Source organism: Moschus berezovskii, chromosome 12 (genome assembly GCF_049115385.1).
Source record: "Moschus berezovskii isolate FMDL1 chromosome 12, NW_MosBer_1.0, whole genome shotgun sequence".
Lineage (NCBI taxonomy): Eukaryota > Metazoa > Chordata > Mammalia > Artiodactyla > Moschidae > Moschus > Moschus berezovskii.
The window spans coordinates 16385801-16399121 of NC_142471.1; the positions used below are offsets into that span (position 1 = coordinate 16385801).

A 13321-nucleotide genomic window follows, 5' to 3' on the forward strand; every position below is an offset into this window, starting at 1 on the left:
TCACCTCTTGGCCACTGCTCCTGAACTTGGACCTGGGGTATCTCCTCTCTGCTACTCACCGGGAGAAAAATGAATAACCTCAGATATGCAGATGACACCTCCCTTATGACAGAAAGTGAAGAAGAACTAAAGAGCCTCTTGATGAAAGTGAAAGAAGAGAGTGAAAAAGTTGGCTTAAGGCTCAGTATTCAGAAATCTAAGATCATGGCATCCGGTCCCATCACTTCAAGTCAAATAGATGGGGAAACAGTGGAAGCAGTGGCTGACTTTATTATTTTGGGTTCCAAAATCACTGCAGATGGTGATTGCAGCCATAAAATTAAAAGATGCTTACTCCTTGGAAGGAAATTATGACCAACATAGTATTATTAAAAAGCAGAGACATTACTTTGCCAACAAAGGTCCGTCTAGTCAAGGCTATGGTTTTTCCAGTAGTCATGTATGGATGTGAGAGTTGGACTATAAAGAAAGCTGAGTGCTGAAGAACTGATGCTTTTGAACTGTGGTTTGAAGAAGACTCTTGAGAGTCCCTTGGACTGCAAGAAGATACAACCAGTCCATCCTAAAGGAATCAGTTCTGGGTGTTCATTGGAAGGACTGATGCTGAAGCTGAAACTCCAATACTTTGGTCACCTGATGCCAAGAGCTGACTCATTTGAAAAAACCCTGATGCTGGGAAAGATTGAGGGCAGGAGGAGAAGGGGATGACAGAGGATGAGATGGTTGGATGGCATCACCGACTCCATGGACATGAGTTTGAGTAGACTCTGGGAGTTCGTGATGGACAGGGAGGCCTGGCGTGCTGCAGTCCATGGGGTCACCAAGAGTTGGACATGACTGGGCGACTGAACTGAACTGAACCACGTGTGATATTAAAACAAACCTCACAAAGTTAGAAACAGAAGGAAATTTCCTCAGAATGATTTCTCAGTAGTCTATCAAAGACCTACAAAAACTATTATGATAGCATAATGGTGATATATTGAACTTTCCTACTAAGAGTAGGAACAAGGTAAGTATGGCCACTCTTACCACTTCTATTCAATATCATACAGGAGATCTTAGCAATGTAATAACAAGGCAAAGAAAAGAAAGTCATAAAGATTGGAGAGAAAGTAAAACTGACCCTTTTCATAGATAGAAAAATGCTAAGGAATTTACAAGACAACTGCTAAAAGAAATAAGTGAATATAGCTTGATCAGAATATAAGATCAATACAAAAAAATCATATACACTGGCTGTGAATAATTGGAAAATGAAATTTAAAAACAAGAAACACATTTTTGAAAGAACTATATATGGAGAAATAAATCTAAGACATACAAGACCTTCACATTGAAATTACACTGAAATCATTGCTGAGAGATCTAAACAAGATCTAAAGATCCACATAAATGTAGAGATATCCCTCATTCATGGACTGGAAGCTCTAACATTATTAAAATATCTATTTTCTTCAGATTCATAACTCCACAATTTTTTTAAATAAACAAACTTAAAAATTTGTATGAGAATGTAAGGACCTAGAATATCTAAAGTAATGTTGAAAAATAAAAACAGATTTGGAAGACTTATATTACCTGAATATAAGACTTACTCTAAAGCCACAGTGATTAAGAGTGTGTGGTACTGGTGTTGAGACAAACAGATTATTGGAACAAAAATAGGCCTTCATTGATACCTTGAATTTATATATACTAAAGGCACAAAGCAATTCATAGGGAAAAGAATGTCTTTTGAACAAACTGAGTAAAGCAACCTCATACCCATAAAGATAATAATAAGTTCTATCTTCACTTCAGGCTTCCCTGGTGGCTCACATGGTAAAGAATCTGCCTGCAGAGGAGGAGACCCAAATTTGATCCCTGGTCGGAAAGACCCCTGGAGAAGGAAAGGGCAACCCACTCCAGTATTTTTGCCTGGAGAATCCCATGGACAGAGGAGCCTGGCAGGTTGCAGTCCATAGGGTTGCAAAAGAATCAGACACAACTGAGAGAAGGACACACACACATAACATTCACTCCCACTTCACAGTATACACTAGAAGGAATTACAGAATTGTGTATCTTCACCAGACACTCACAAAGGTCCAACCCACAAAAAGTTGCTCATCATTGTTAGTCATCGTGGAAATAGAAATTAAATCCACTGCGAGACACCACTATCATCTACCGGAAAGGCTAAAATTAACAAGACTGCTACCACCCAATGTTAGCAATAATGTACAACGAGCACCCTAATACACTGTCAGAAGGGGTGGGGAATTATACAACCACCTTGGAAAAAAAGGTTTCCCAGTTTCTGACCTTATGAACTAACAAATCCACTTCAAGATGCTTACACAAGAGACCAAAAAACAGGTGTCCACAAAAGACCTGTATAAGAATATTCAAAGTAGATTTATTCACAATAACTTAAAACTGGAGACAGCCCAGGTGTCCATCAATAGGTGAATGAATAAACTATGGAGTGAGCATAAAATTAACATTGCTTAGCAACCAAGAGCAACAAACTACTGTTATACACAAGAACACACTGAGTCTCAGAAACATAATGCTGAGTAAAGATCAGAATAGAAGTTGTCTCTGGAAGTGGCTGTGAAGAGATATGAGGTGGCAGAAATATTTTACATCTCAATGAGGCTAACTTGTAAAAATTCATCAAATGGTACATTTAGGTGTTTTTTTTTTTTCATTCCATTGTATGTACATCTCACCTAAAAAGAGGAAACACTGATCTCCAGTTAGTTGTACTAATGTCAACACCTTACTTTGAAATGCTTAGGTAAAAAATAAGATGGATCGGTGGATGGATAGAGAAACCGGTAGATGGGTATACGGGAAATAAAACAAATACAGCAAAATTTTAATTGCTGACTCTAGATGGTGGGTAAATGGTGTTCACTGTACAATGTCTCGACTTTTTTATAAATTTGAAAATTATCTCTATAGCATTTTCAAGAAAAAGTAACTGATACTATATGGTAGACCACTTTTTTTTCCATACAGTCTTCATATATGAGAAGTTACTTTCTCACAGTCCTGTAAGGTAGATAAGACTGGTATCATTAACATCATTAAAGATGTTGACTATTTTACAGCTGAAGAAACTGTCTCATAAAGGACCTGTTGAAAGTGTTAGGGAAACAAATTGTAAAGCAGTTTGCTGTTGTTCAGCCGCTGAGTTGTGTCTGACTCTTTACGACCCATGAACTGCAACACGCCAGCCTTCCCTGTCCTTCACTAACTCCCAGAGTTTGCCTAAACCCATGTCCATTGTGAGTGATGTCAGCCACCCATCTAATCCTCTTTTGTCCCTTTTCCCTCTTTCCCTCAATCTTTCCCAGCATCAGGGTCTGTTATAATGAGTAAGCTCTTCGCATCAGGCGGCCAAAGTTTTGGAGCTTCAGCATCAGTCCTTCCAATGAATATTCAGGCTTGGTTTCTTTTAGGATTGACTGGTTTGATCTCCTTGTTGTCCAACAGACTCTCAGAGTCTTCCCCAGCACCACAGTTCAAAAGCATCAATTCTCGTTGCTCAGTCTTCTTTAAAGTCCAACTTTCACATCTATACATATATCATCTGCATATCTGAGGTTGTTGATATTTCTCCTGGCAATCTTAATTTCAGCTTGGGATTCATCCAGCCTGGTATTTTGCATGATGTACTCTGCATATAAGTTAAATAAGCAGGGTGACAATATATGGCCTTGACATACTCCTTTCTCAGTTTTGAACCAGTCCCTTGAGCCAGGTTCAGTTCCAACTGTTGCTTCTTGTCCTGCATGCAGGTTTCTCAGGAGACAGTAATGTAGCCTGGTATTCCCATCTCATTCAGAATATTCCATAATTTGTTGTGATCTACACAATGGCTTCAGCATAGTCAATGAAGCAGAAGTAGATGTTTTTGGGAATTCCTTTGACTTTTCTATGATCCAGCATATGTTGGCACTTTGATCTCTGGTTCCTCTGCCTTTTCTAAATCCAGCTTGTACATCTGGAAGTTCTCGCTTCACGTACTGGTGAAGCCTAGCTTGAAGGATTTTGAGCATAATCTTGCTGGCATGTGAAATGACATAATTGTACAGTAATCTAAACATTCTTTGGCATTGCTTTCTTTGGGATTGGAATGAAAACTGACCTTTTCCAGTCCTGTGGCTATACCTGAGTTTTCAAAATTTGCTGACATGAGTGCAGCACTTTCACAGCATCATCTTTTAGAATTTGAAATAGCTCAGCTGGAATTACATCATCTCTGTTAGCTTTATTTGTAATGATGCTTCCTAAGGCCCACTTGACTTCACACTCCACGTTGTATGGCTCTAGGTGAATGACCACACCATCATGACTATCTGGGCCATTAAGAGCTTTTTTATACAGTTCTTCTGTGCATTTGTGCCACCTTTTCTTAATCTCTTCTGCTTCTGTTAGGTCCTTATCATTATTGTCCTTTATTGTGCCTGTCTCTGCATGAAATGTTCCCTTGATATCTCCAATTTTCTAAAAGTGATCTCTAGTCTTTCCCATTCTATTGTTTTCCTCTATTTATTTGCATTGTTCACTTAAGGAGGTTTTCTTACTTCTCCTTGCTATTCTCTAGAACTCTGCATTGAGTTGAGAAAATCTTTCCCTTTCTCCCTTGCCTTTCACTTCTCTTCTGTTTTTAGCTATTTGTAAGGTCTCCTCAGATAACCACTTTGCCTTCTTGCATTTCTTTTTCTTGGGGACAGTTTTGGTCACCACTTCATGTGCAATACCGTGAACCTCCATTCATAGTTCTTCAGGTATTCTGTTTACCAGATCTATTCCCTTGAGTTTACTCATTACCTACACTGTATAAACATAAGGGATTTGATTTGTCATAACTGAATGGCCTCGTGGTTTTCCCTACTTTCTTTAATTTAAGCCTGAATTTTGCAATAATCCTTGACCTACCCAGGTTGGTAGGTGTCCAATATACTACCAGGGAAGAGCAGAGAAATAGCTACAGAAAGAATGAAGAGGCTGAGTCAAAGCAGAAACAACGCCCAGTTTCTGCTGGTTGTGTCTGGTGGTAAAAGTAAAGTCCGCTGCTGTAAAGAGCAATATTGCATAGGAACCTGGAATGTTAGGTCCATGAATCAAGGTAAATTGGAAGTGGTCAAACAGGAGGTGGCAAGAGTGAGCAACATTTTGGGCATTAGTGAACTAAAATGAACGGGAAAGGGCGAGTTTAATTCAGATGACCATTATATCTACTACTGTGGGCAAAATCCCTTAGAAGAAGTGAAGTAGCCCTCATAGTCAACAAAAGAGTCTGAAATGCAGTACTTGGGTACAGTCTCAAAACAACAGAATGATCTCGGTTCATTTCCAAGGCCAACCATTCAACATCACAGTAATCCAAGTCTATGCCCCAATTACTAATGCTGAAGAAGCTGAAGTTGAATGATTCTATGAAGACCTATAGGACTTCCTAGAACTAACACCAAAAAAGATGTCCTTTTCAACATAGGGGACTAGAATGCAAAAGTAGGAAGTCAAGAGACACCTGGAATAACAGTCAAGTTTGGCCTTGGAGTATAAAATAAAACAGGGCAAAGGCTAACAAAGTTTTGCCAAGAAACTGCACTGGTCACAGCAAACATTCTCTTGCAAAAACACAAAAGAAAATTCTAGACATGGATATCACCAGATGGTCAATACCAAAATCAGATTGATTATACTCTTTGCACCTGAAGATGGAGAAGATTATACAGTCAGCAAAAACAGGACCTGGAGCTGACTGTGGCTCAGATGAGCAGTTCCTTATTGCAAAATTCAGGCTGAAATTGAAGAAAGTAGGGAAAACCACTCAGCCATTCAGGTATGACCTAAATCATAGTAGTTTAGAAGATGGCAAACTTTTTTTTAAAGGGTCAAATTGGGAATATCTTAGGCCATATAGTCACTATCACAACAACTGAACTTGCTTTTGTAGCATGAAAGCAGCCATGGACAATTTTGAAATAAGACGACAAGGCTGTGTTCCAATAAAACTTTACAAAAAACAAGCACAGACCAGATTTGACCCAGATTTGAGTTATAGTCTGCTGATCCCTAGATGATAGTTCATATTTTCTCATTACAGAGGGTACAGATAACAGGATTGATTTTAAAGGCAGACTGACCTGTGTTTTACTTACTATATGGGATTATTATAACACATTAGAAAATGTTTGTAAAGTAACTGGAATAGTGCCTGCTTTATAGTGGATAGTAATTCTTTTTTTCACTACCTTGCCTTTTTCTTCGGAGAAGGCAATGGCAAGCCACTCCAGTACTCTTGCCTAGAAAATCCCATGGATGGAGGAGCCTGGTGGGCTGCAGTCCATGGGGTTGCTAAGGGTCGGATACAACTGAGCGACTTCACTTTCACTTTTCACTTTCACACATTGGAGAAGGAGGTGGCAACCCACTCCGGTGTTCTTGCCTGGAGAATCCCAGGGACGGGGGAGCCTGGTGGGCTTCCGTCTATGGGGTCACACAGAGTCAGACACGACTGAAGTGACTTAGCAGCAGCAGCAGCCTTTTTCTTATTTATTTCACCACTACCCTTAATGGCCTGGATAAGTTATAACAAGAAAATAAGCTGCTTAATGTTGCCTGATCAAATTAATCAAGCATAGCAGACCATTTGTTCAGGAAATCTATACCAGTTGCACTATCAATGGAAAGTCATTGTTTTTCCTGCATTTTCTAGGATAACCTTCAGACAGAAATGCACATGAGGTCTTGGGGATTTCTGGTCAGTTACATCACATGGAGGTCCCGCTTACTGCCCCTCACTCCATATCGGAGTGAACAAGTTGGCTGAGTTTCTCTCAGGCCACTTCTCCAACCTGCTTGTTTTCACTTACTACTATTACTCAGCTGTGTATTATTTGAATCCTAAACCGCTGAAAATCAAATTGTTCCTTAAGTGTGTGGTGCCTCCACATTCCCTTATCTTTGGCCTCTCTCCAAATACACAGAAGGAATTGAGGCGGCAAAATGTTAGTGAAAACTGTAATGTATTCTCCTCTACAGAATTGTGCAGATGCAAATTATCCAATCATTCTTTATCATTTAGCATATGAAGGGGCAAAGTTGCAGGAGTATAGCCAAACATCAGGTTACAAAAGAGCCATCTTCTGCCTTCTTTACACGGCTTACCAAATAATACCAACAAAATACGAACAGAGTCATTAAATGAGCATTTACTATGTGCCAGGCATGATGTTAACTATTTCATTCTTCTGTTCATTCATTCATCAACACGTAGGAAATATATACTAAGTGATGGGATTTACATAAACTATCGAATGTGTCTGTACCCAAATTCTGTAAGGTGGATATTATAATTCCTGTCTTACAAACTGTGTAAACTGAGGCGAAAAGTAATTAAGTTACTTTGCCACTGTCCCATGGCTGAGAGTGGCAGAGTCACTATCTTGCACAGTTGAATGTTCTGCAAATTTTTAGTAACTATTGCAAATCTGCACTTAACGTCACTTGTTTCATGGGTTTCTGTAATTGCTTTGCCTTTTCTGATACATTTGTCCTGTATCTGCCACTTTATTATCTCAGTGAAGGATGATATCAGGAGGCTCCGTTGCTATGACTGTCCGCCAAATCTCTCACTCTGCTCTAAGCACAGCAGAAGGTCAATAACTTCTATGATTCTTACCCTCAACTCCTACCATCATCTGTTACAACAGCTCACTTTCCAGCACATCCTCAACATAATATTTTCTCATTTTATTCCCAGCTTCTCTAGAATTAAACTGTGGAAGGTAATAGGGTCAGGGACTCACTCTCCTACAAAATGCTCCTTCCACTTTGAACTTGGCCAATTATACTTAATAGCTGGCCACACTGCTCAAGTTTTCTCTGTCATTTTAACAGGAAAGAATGACTGGAGGAGTGACTGAAAAGGAAAGAAGGCAGGAGTCTACAGGCTTTAAAGACTGGGCAATTTCACTTGATACTTCCTCCCAGGGGATATGCACAAAACACACCAGTCCCTACAGGCTCCTGCTGATGCATTCCTCCTGGACCTGTGGTTTCTTCTCTTTCTTTCTTTGCTTTCTTTCCCTAACTAGCTTTTTATACTAACTCAGAGCCCTCTGGGCAAAGACTCCATCTTCTCAGATGTACTTCTGAGATCAGCTAATAACACTGGGAATGTGAACTAATTAACAACAGTAAGGGGTTCAGAAAACAAGTGTGGAACAACACTATTATTATGTAGTTTCTGCCTGACACTGCGGTCCTCGTTAAGCTAAGAGCACTGTCAATACATCTAGGAAGGAAGGCAAAGTAAAATTTGTGCTGCAAGTTGCCATCTGTGTTCAAATTCCTTTTTCCTGAAATTATAAACAGAGCTATTACTTCACTGAGGGTTGCATCTGATTTCTTCTTTTTTGCTGTGTTGTTCAACTGTTCAGTCATGAACAACTCTCTGCGACCCCATGGACTGCAGCATGCCAGGCTTCTCTGTCCTTCACTCAATCTCCCAAAGTTTGCTCGAACTCATGTCCATTGAGTCAACGATACCATTCAACCATCTCACTCTCTTTTGCACCCTTCTCCTTCTGCCCTCAATCTTTCCCAGCATGGGGGTCTTTTCCAACGAGCCAGCTCTTTGCATCAGGTGGCCAAAGTATTGTAACTTCAGTTTCAGCATCAGTCCCTAGTTTGATTTTTAAAAAAGTTTCAGATGGTAACTAGACTCATTACGATGATTGCTTCATATTGCATACAAATACTGAAACACTGTTGTACACCTGACACTGATAATGTTATGTCAACTATGCCTCAATAAAAAACAAAAGTTTAAAAAGTCTCCCTTTACTGTCCTAGCCATGCAATCTCACTTTGCATTGCTTGAAAGTTTGCTTTGTGAGGTTTCTCAACAAGCCACGTGGCACCTTTTCTAGTTCCAGGACGACCAAAAGAAAATCACAGTGTTCTTTAACCTTTCTCATATACTGGTATCAGTAGTCCCTTTCTGAGATGAATTTATTGCAAACATCCTTGCATATGTCGCATTCTAAGGAATATGTCTATTTGTATGCTATTTGTTCAAAACAAAACTGACTTTTTTTCTGATTAAGTGTAAATATATAAAGGCTTCGGAGAAGGCAATGGCAACCCACTCCAGTACTCTTGCCTGGAAAATCCCATGAATGGAGGAGCCTGGTAGGCTGCAGTTCATGGGGTCGCTAAGAGTCGGACACAACTGAGCAACTTCACTTTCACTTTTCACTTACCTGCATTGGAGAAGGAAATGGCAACCCACTCCAGTGTTCTTGCCTGGAGAATCCCAGGGATGGGGGAGCCTGGTGGGCTGCCGTCTATGGGTCGCACAGAGTCGGACACGACTGAAGTGACTTAGCAGCAGTAGCATATAAAGGCTTTGGCTGATTATCTTTCCGTTGGTTAGTTACTGAAACTGAAGTTCAATACGTTCCATCTCTAAAGGAGTTTGGCTCCTTCTCTGTCCCCTTTGCAGACCCATCCTACTTTCCCGTTGAGTATCACAGTCTTGTCATCCTGAGCCTTTTCCTCCCACTCTAGACCATCTCATCCACACACATTGCTTCAGTTATCACCTACATTAGATGACTCCCAGCCCAGACCCCTCCTCTCAGCTCCCAACCCCAAAACTCAGCTGCCCATTTGACAGCTTCCCTTAGATGTCTCAAACTCGGGAACATACGGGAATAAACACACGATGTGCCTCCCACAAGTCTACCACTGTTGCTTTGCTCAGACCATGGTACGATTAGCTACGGGACAGGAGCTTTGGCCACCTGCCTCGGTCAGGTCTTGGGCCACGTGGTCAGACCCACCTTGCTTTCGGCTCCATCTCACACACGCGCTCCTCATTCCTGGCTCAGCCACTCTGGTCTCTTAGTCCCTTCATCACCCCTCCTCCCTCCCCTTTCCACCTAGATGATGCCTCCTTTCCTTCCGGTGTCAGCACAAGCACTGTATCTGACATTCTGACGAAGCCGACCTCTTTCCTTGGAGGTTATATAGTATCAGATACCTCCCTTCAAAGCGCCAGTCACATAAGTGCGAGTTTCCTGTTTGTGCATATTTGACTCATGTCTGAACTCCTAATATCAGATGGTTAGCTGCACAATGAAGCAGGGAAGAGATAATGTCTGTTTTTGTTCAAGTTGTAGTCCATAGAGCATAGCCGGCGTGGCACTTAACAGGAGCTTCTCATTAAGTTTGTTGGAAGGCAGGCAGGGAGGGAGGAAGGAAGGAAAAAAGAAAAACTAATAATATTTGTGTTTATCCACCTTTGGTTGGTATAGCAGACACCACCTAGACGGGTCTCCATACAGTTGTCATTTTCTTCTTGAGCACGTACCTTGACTAACTTTCCCAGTCTCCTTGCAGCTGGGTGAAGCCATGCGGCTGAGATGGAGGGGGATGAAGACTAACATGATACATGGCGCCTCCAGGTCTGGCCCTTTACCACTTCCCACCCAGTCGCCCCTCCCACTCTTATAGTGGCTGCTGACCAGCTACCACACATCTCCTGCTGGACTCCACGGGCCTGAGTGACGGGGTTCCAAGCTGTTACGCAAGTAGCAGCACAGCCACCCCACCAAGCTCCACTGGACTATGATAAGGACCAGAAACAGACCTTTATCATGTTAGACTTGGCTTTGCTTGTTTAGCGGTTAGGCCATGCCAATTTATAGAGTCTGGAAGAGACAAGATAAAGCAGTTCTCACCCTCCATGAATTCCCTTATGTAGACTATTTTGCTTTTCTCACTTGGACAAAAGTTATGCTACATTTAGGGTTTAGAAAGTAAATATCAGTCAGTTCAGTTCAGTTGCTCAGTCGTGTCCAACTCTTAGGGACCCCGTGGACTGCAGCATGCCAGGCCTCCCTGTGCATCACCAACTCCCAGAGTTTGCTCAAACTCACGTCCATTGAGTCAGGGATGCCATCCAACCATCTCATCCACTGTTGTCCCCCTGTCCTCCTGCCTTCAATCTTTTCCAGCATCAGGGTCTCTTCCAATGAGTCAGTTCTTCGCATCAGGTGGCCAAAGTATTGGAGTTTCAGCTTCAATATCAGTCTTTCCAATAAATATTCAGGATTTATTTCCTTTAGGATGGACTGGCTGGATCTCCTTGCAGTCCAAGGGACTCTCGAGTTTTCTCCAACACCACAATTCAAAAGCATCAATTCTTCGCTGCTCAGCTTTATATATACATTTATATAATATATAAGGTAAATATATTTCAATGTAAATATACAACTGGTTTACAGTAACTGTACTTTCTGGTCAGGGCAACCTAAAGCGAGAAAGCTGGGCATTAAACATAAATATATTCCATTCTCTTGCTGGCTCTTTTGTGTATATGAGGCAAGAATGAAAACAACAACAACAAAAAATCACTTCTGACAATAATCTTGGGGAGAAGTGACAAGTTTAGAGGTGGTCTGCTTCTAATACTCAGGAGGGGTGGGCATGGAATAGAGCTGGACCCCAGCTGGGGGTGAGGGACCTATATGCAAACCTTAGCAACCTTGTGACGTCTGAACATAAATCAATTAAGAAGCAAAAGGTAAGAAAGTAGATCATAAAACTTTCCATTGCAAGAAAAACAATGACTACAGTTGACCTCTGAACATCATGGATTTTTGCATGGGTCCACTTACATATGTTTTTCCCCCCTCAATACTAAGTACCACAGTAATAATCCACAGTTGGTTAAGTCTGCCAAGGCAAAACCATGGATACAGAGGGCTGACTGTAAGTTATGAGCTAATCTGACTTCATGGAGGGTCAATGCCCCTCACATGCATGTTGTTCAAGGGTCAACTATACATGAGGTGATGGATGTTAACTGAACTTTATTATGGCAGTAATCTTGCAATATATGCAGACATCAAATTGTCACATTTTATACCTTAAACCAATACAGTTATATATCAATTATATCTCAGCAAAACTGGGGTGGGGGAAGGGGCCCTGGCATACTAGAGATGACCCTAGATTCCAGAACCAGACTACTGGGCTTGAAGTCCAGAGCGACCACCAACTAGAAGACTGGTTTCAGATGTGTGACTTCACCTTTCTGTGCCGCAGTGAAGACGTAGAAGAAAATACTCTTAGTGCCTTTATAGAGATAAATGAGTTAATATTTGTAAAGCGCGTATCCTAGTAGTGAAAGAGGGCTTTCCTTTGCAGCTGGTAAAGAATCCACCTGCAATGTGGGAGACCTAGGTCCGATCTCTGGTTCAGGAAGATCCCCTGGAGAAGGGAAATGTGAGATTAAAAAAAAAAAAAAAACAGACTAAGTGAGCCAGGGCAATGAATCTAAGGTGTATACTATCTACTTACAATGGTCCTAGAACTTTTCTTGAAGAGAAACTACTTTTTTAATCTCTAAAAGGCTTCTGAATACCACAGAACAGTCAAGGGAAGGGGATTCCTCATTGGCTGCTAGTTAGGAAGCATCTGGGGAAACACTGATGACCACCAGGCAGATAAACTATGCAAATGTTTAAAAATCATGCTGTCAATTATTATTCAGCTACTGTGGTGTTGGAGAAGACTCTTGAGAGTCCCTTATACTGCAAGGAGATCCAACCAGTCCATTCTAAAGGAGATCAATCCTGGATGTTCATTGGAGGGACTGATGCTAAAGCTGAAACTGCAATACTCTGGCCACCTCATGCGACGAGTTGACTCACTGGAAAAGACTCTGATGCTGGGAAAGGTTGGGGGCGGGAGGAGAAGGGGACGAAGGAGAATGAGATGGCTGGATGGCATCAACGACTCTGTGGACATGAGTTTGAGTGTACTCCGGGAGTTGGTGATGGACAGGGAGGCCTGGCGTGCTGTGATTCATGGGGTCGCGGAGAGTTGGACACGACTGAGCGACTGAACTGAACTGAACTGATTGGGAAGGCTGACCCATAACAGTTCCCTGAGAACTGATACTATTATTTTCGCCATAGTGAAAGTGAAGTCGCTCAGTCGTGTCTGACTCTTTGCGACCCCATGGACTGTAGCCTACCAGGCTCCTCCGTCAGTGGGATTCTCCAGGCAAGAGTACTGGAGTGGGTTGCCATTTCCTTCTCCAGGAGATCTTCCCAACCCAGGGATCGAAGCTGGGTCTCCCGCATTGGAGGCAGACGCTTTACCATCTGAGCCACCAGGGAAGCTCAACCCCATGGCTAATTATTGTACCTCTGCAGAGAAAACGGAGAAGGCAATGGTAAGCCACTCCAGTACTCTTGCCTAGAAAACCCCATGGATGGAGGAGCCTGGTAGGCTGCAG

The 13321-nt window shown here is 41.8% G+C and overlaps 1 protein-coding gene across 4 annotated transcripts in view; it reads right to left on the reverse strand.

Moving 5' to 3' along the window:
• The window catches only part of ANK3 (ankyrin 3), a 765692-nt gene that overhangs the window by 408532 nt on the left and 343839 nt on the right, over positions 1-13321 (reverse strand). The gene's annotated exons all lie outside the window — the stretch shown is intronic.